This window comes from Cygnus olor, chromosome 1 (assembly GCF_009769625.2).
Source record: "Cygnus olor isolate bCygOlo1 chromosome 1, bCygOlo1.pri.v2, whole genome shotgun sequence".
Lineage (NCBI taxonomy): Eukaryota > Metazoa > Chordata > Aves > Anseriformes > Anatidae > Cygnus > Cygnus olor.
The window spans coordinates 102,113,085-102,119,084 of NC_049169.1; positions in this window are offsets into that span (position 1 = coordinate 102,113,085).

A 6,000-nucleotide genomic window follows, 5' to 3' on the forward strand; every position below is an offset into this window, starting at 1 on the left:
GTTGAGAGGGAATGCAAGCAGAACACCTGACTCGAACTTACCATATGAATATTATATGCCATATAAAGTCATCCTCAGCAACAAAAACTAAGGGGAAGGGGACTTTGGGAAGGTAGCTCAGACTGGCTGGTAGTTGGTCTCTTTGTGGGAAGTGGTGAGTGATGCTTTTACATTATTTATTTGTTGCTTTCTTTTCCCCTTCCTCTTTCCTTTGCTTATTCAGCTATCTTTATCAACCCATGAGTTTTCTTCACTTTTACTTTTCCTAGTCTCCCCATCATGCTAGGCTGGGGATAAGTGAGTAAATGACTGTGGTGTTTAGCTGCCAGCTGGGGTCAACCCACCACAAAGTGAGAAAGAAAAACCTCCAAAGTCCCTCTGCTGTTCACACAGTCAGGCTTTCACACAGCTCTTACATGTTCCAGTACTCAAGTGTGTGCTCGTACAGATGCATAGACCCTGCCAGCTATGGAGGATTCATGTCTTTTGAAATTGCACGTGACTATCATTTCTTACTGTTCCCTGCCAGTCTACCACTGTCATATTTCACACTCTTTACCTACCTTGCCTATCCCCAACATGATTTGTCCATTATTCTGTCACACATCTCTGCCTGTATTATGTACTGCTGATGCCACAGGTACCCCCTGGAAGGCCTTTTATCACAATACCCCCACTCCTCATGGTTATTCCATCCTTCTTAAACTAACAGACAGAAACATCAGACAGATGTTGTTGATGTCAACAGACAGAATGGGAGAATACATAGCCCTCAATGAACTTTTCCCTGAGAGTGACTTCTTACTTCCCCATGTACTGGTACAAGTTACCTGGGGTGAAGGAAGCCAAGTAGCATCCAGTGGTTTATTAACTGGAAGTGGCAAGGCAACTAACAAGAAGCCATGTGACTCAGCTACATGTTTTCAGTACACTGTGTCAAGGTACACTGTGAGTCAGGTGATAAAGTGATGATCATAAACCTCCCATGCAAACAGGACCTATGTCCACAGCATGGTCTTGTACTTGAAAGGGGAAACTCTTTTTCCTCTGGAAGCTCAAGGGCAGCCTTGGCTGCAGTGACCATGAAATGGTGGAGGTCAAGATCCTTAGGACAGCAAACTCACTATTCTAGACTTCAGGAGAGCAGGCTTTGGCCTCTTCAGGGATCTGCTTGGTAGAGTACCATGGGACAAAGCCCTGGAGGGAAGAGGGGCCCAGGAAAGCTGGTTAATATTCAAGGATCACCTCCTATGAGCTCAGGAACAATGCATCCCAAGAAAGACAAAGCCAGGCAAAAACACCAGGTGGTATGTCTGGATGAACAAGGAGCTTCTGGACAAACTCAAAAAAGGAAGCACACAGAGGAAGGAAGCAAGGACAGGTTGCCTGGGAAGAATACAGAGAAATTGTCCAAGCAGCCAGGGATGAGGTTAGGAAAGTGGCATTCCTTAGGGATCAGTATTGGGACTGGTGATGTTTAACATCTTTGTCAGTGACATGGACAGTGAGATTGAGTACATCCTCAGCAAGCTTGCAGTTGACAGCAAGCTGTGTGGTGCCGGTGACATGCTGGAGGGAAGGGAAGCCATCCAGAGAGACATTGACAGGGTTGAGAGGTGGGCCCATGCAAACTTTATAAAGTTCAATGAGTGTATTACATGGCAAGATTTTGGTAGCAAGGGGGCTGCAGGGTTGGCCTCTGTGAGAAGAGTCTGGAAGCATCCCCACATTAGATAAGAACCAGATTCATCTGTCTCCAGAAGGGACCCGCTGCTGGCCAGAGCCAAGTGATGTTGGTTGTGCATCTGTGAGAGCATATTTAAGTAAGGGGAAAAATATTGTTGCACAGTAGCAGCTGGGAGAGAGGAGTGAGAAACAGCCCTGCAGACACCAAGGTGAGTGAAGAAGGAGGTGAAAGAGGTGCTCCAGGTGCTAGAGCAAAAGTTCCCCTAAGGCCTGTAGAGAGGACCATGGTGGAGCAGGCTGTCCCCCTGCAGCCCTTGGTGTACTATGGCAGAGCAGACCTCCATGCTGCAGCCCATGGAGGAGTCCACAGTGGAGCAGGTGGATGTGGCCTGCAGGAGGCTGCAGCCTATGGAGAGTCCCCTCTGGAGTAGACTCCAGGATGGACCTGTAGCCTGTGGAGAGGTGTCCATGCAGGAGCAGGTGATCTGGGGGGAGCTGCCACCCATGGGGGACCCATATTGGAGCAGTTTGCTCCTGACAGATGGACCCTGTGGTATGGACTCATATTGGAGCAGCTCTTGAAGAACTGCAGTTTGTTGGAAGCCCACATAAGATCAGTTTGGGAAGCATGGCATCCCGTGGGAGTGACCTGACTTTGGAATAGGGGCAGAGAGTGACCATGAAAGAATGGCAAAGACAAAGTGACAGTAACCCTTATTCGCTGTTCCCCTGCACCACTTGGGGGTGAGGAGGTAGAAGGAGTGGATGGGGCAGGAAGATGTTTTTAGTTTGCTTTTATTTCTCATTGCTCTAGTCTGCTATCAATAGATAATAAATTACATTCATCTCCTTTATGCTGAATCTGTTTTGCCTGCAACAGTAATTGGTGAGTGATCTCTCTGCCCTTATCTCAACCCTTGAGTCCTTTCCATCATATTTTCTCCTCTTTTTCCTTTGAGGAGGGAATTGAGAGAGTGGTTGTGGTGGAGTTTAGCTGCCCAACAGGGTAAAACCACCACAATGAGGACAAGTGCAACGTCTTGCACCTGGGTTAGGACAATCCCAAGCACAAATACAGCCTGGTTGGAGAATGGATTGAGATAATCTCTGAGGAGAATGACCTGGGGGTGGTGCTTGGTGAGAAGCTCAACATGAGCTGACAATATGCATATGTAGGCCAGAGAGCCAGCTGTATCCTGGGCTGTATCAAAAGAGGAGTGGCCAGCAGGTCGAGGGAGGTGATTCTCGCCTCTGCTCTTGTGAGATCCCACCTAGAATACTGTGTTCAGCTCTGGAGCCCTAACATAAGAAGGACATGGACCTGCTGGAGTGAGTCTAGAGGAGGGCCATGAAGATAATCAGAGGGCTACAGCACTTCTATGAGGACAGGCTGAGAGAGCTGGGGTTGTTCAGCCTGGAGAAGAGAAGACTGGGGAGAAATACAGCAGCTGTCCAATACCTAAAGGGGGCCTACAAGAAAGCTGGAGAGGGATTTTTTGCAAGGGCATGTGATGATAGACAAAGGGTAATGGCTTTAAACTAAAAGAGAATAGATTTAGGTCAGATATAAGGAAGAAATTCTTTACTATGAGTTTGGCGAGGCACTGGAACAAGTTGCCTGTAGAAGTTGTGGGTGCCCCTCTTAAGGCCAGGTTGGATGGGGCTTTGGGCCACTTGATCTAGTAGAAGGTGTCCCTGCCCCAGGAAGGGTTTGGAACTAGGATCTTTAAGGTCCTTTTCACCACAAACCATTCTATAATTGTCTTGTCCTCTCCTTTCCACCCCAGGAAATTATTAGTTTAATTGCCTGCTCTTGCTTTTTTTCTTCATCTTTCTAGTTTGTAAATCTTCCATCTCTTTCCCCCTGCCTTCATGTTTTCACACACTCTATTCTTTCCTTCTCTCTTCTGTCTTCTCTCCTCCATAGACTTCCTCACTTCTGTTATCCACTCCCTTATTCCCACTTTTTTACACCTTTCTTCCATGCCCTCTCACACCCATTTGCTACCTGTTACCTACCTTTTTCTCTCATCTTTTTCTGTCCCTAAACACATCTAGCCTATTACAGTAATCAGGTCTCTCTGGAGAAATTGAATAGGATTTAGAATGGTTTACACAGACCCTTCCCTCAACTTACAGATTTTATTTCCACCCACTCTGCAGTTGATCCCTTCTGAAAACAGCAAAGAGAACATAAGAGAACTTATTTCTTCCCCAAATAAGGTTCCACTCTCAAGACTTTCTTTACTGCCTGCACTAAGAACAAGATAAAAGTAACAGTGTGGCTCCTTCCTGGGCTGAACACAGAGATCCAGTTCCAGGCCTTAATGTGAAGCAGAAGCAAACATCAGTGTCTATAACCACAGGTTTCTTAGAGCTGTACATCTCATCAGTGAATTCTGGCATACAAGGACTTCTCGTTCTGTGCTGACCACACAATTGTCTCTGATCAAGATATTCTGAATGAGAAAAATAAATCAAGGTCACGCTGATTTTCAGAATCTTTGGTGTTTGCAGCCTTTTCTTTATTATTTATTATCTGATTTTTTTATTGATTATTATGCATTTTCTTCTTCTTATGCATTTTTATTTATTGCGGCTCAAATTATTGTAATATCACCTGTAGGCTGTGAAGAGTTCACAGGCCCTGGGAAAAGACTGTTCTCCAAGGGGTGAGCCCATGCTTTAACCCCAGTATTCCTTAAAACAGGAGGAGCACATGTCAAGTCTCTCTGGGAATACCTTGTAGGAAGTGCCTTTCCTACTGCCAGATACAAAGGGTCTCTCTGAAAGCCTTTGTCAATGAACATTTGAACAAACTGTGCATATATTGGTCCACGGGACCTGTTGGGATGCAGCCTCAAATACTGAGGGAACCAGCTGATATCATTGCAACATTACTCTCAGGTGTTTTGGAAAGTGATAGCAATCACAGGTTTCTGAGGTCTGGAAGAAAGCATATCTCATACCCATCTGAGAAAAAAGGCAAGAAAGAGGATCCAAGGAACAGCAAACCAATCTGCCTCACATCGATCTGCGGAAAGGTGATAGAAAAAACCCTCCCATGAACCATAGATATTTCTAAAGTTATTAAGGTGATTGGTAGTTGTCCACATGGATTTGCAAAGGGTACATCATGCCTGACCAGCTTTCTGCAGTGAGATAATTTACTTGGTAAATGAAGGAGGAGCAGTAGATGTTATTTATCTTGACTTTAGTAAGGCTTCCGACACCGTCTCCCATAACATCCTCAAGCTAATGAAACACTAGCTAGATAAATGCAGTGAGGTGGACTGAAAACTGGCTGAACTGCTGAGCTCAAGGGTTGTGACCAGTGGCACAAGGGTCATGCATATGATTAAGGGATTAGAGCATCTGACATATAAAGAGAGGCTGAGAAAGCTGGGATTGTTTAGCTGTAAGAACTGAAAGTTTGCAAGGGGTAAAACACACCGATTTGTATAAATACCTGATGGTGGGGACAGAATAAAGAAGACAGAAGTAGACTCTTAGTAGCATCTATTGCAAGTACAAGAGGTGGTGGGCACACATGAAAATACAGGAAATTCCAATTAAACATAAGAAAAACTTAACAACCCTTGCTTTACATATGATCAAGCACTGGAACAGGTTGCCCAGGGAGGATGTGCAGTCTTCATCCTTGGAGCTATTCAAAATTTTACTGGACAAGGCTTCTGCTTTGAGAAATGGAGTTGGACAAGATGATTTCCAGATATCTCTTCTAACCTCAGTAATTCTGTGAAAACTGCTCAGCGCATCCTTGAAACTACCCCCGAATTCTTCCTCTTCTTTTGCTGTCCCTGTCCTTTACATGAGTACTAAGGAGTTGGTGTTCCAGAGTTGGTATTACCACATTCTGCAGCCCAACTTTCTCTTTGGTATTTCCACATGATAAGGACTGCAGCCTCTCCCCTGCTCTCCAGCTTCCCTTGTTGTAGAAGGCTTTGGTGCCTTTGCTCTTGGTTCCATTTGTGCAGTGGGATGTGCTCAAGGTACCTTAAACTACCACCTAGTGATCCCTCTTCCAAGAGTCTTGTCAGAACCTCTGGCACAAATCAGTGCACATTAAGTGCTTCTTTACACACCCCTTCACTGCCCCTACTCGGTGGACTCATTTAGAAACACCTTCCTCCCTGCAAGACCCCTCTAGGCTGCACCAAAAGTCTACCTCCCCCAAGATCCTGTTTTGTATCTCTGAGTCTTGCAGCGAGGAACAGAAGCCATTTTAGTTCATGTCCACCTGAGGAAACCGGAGAAAACTGGAGCAGCTGGTGGAGCTGGCTTCAACTGATA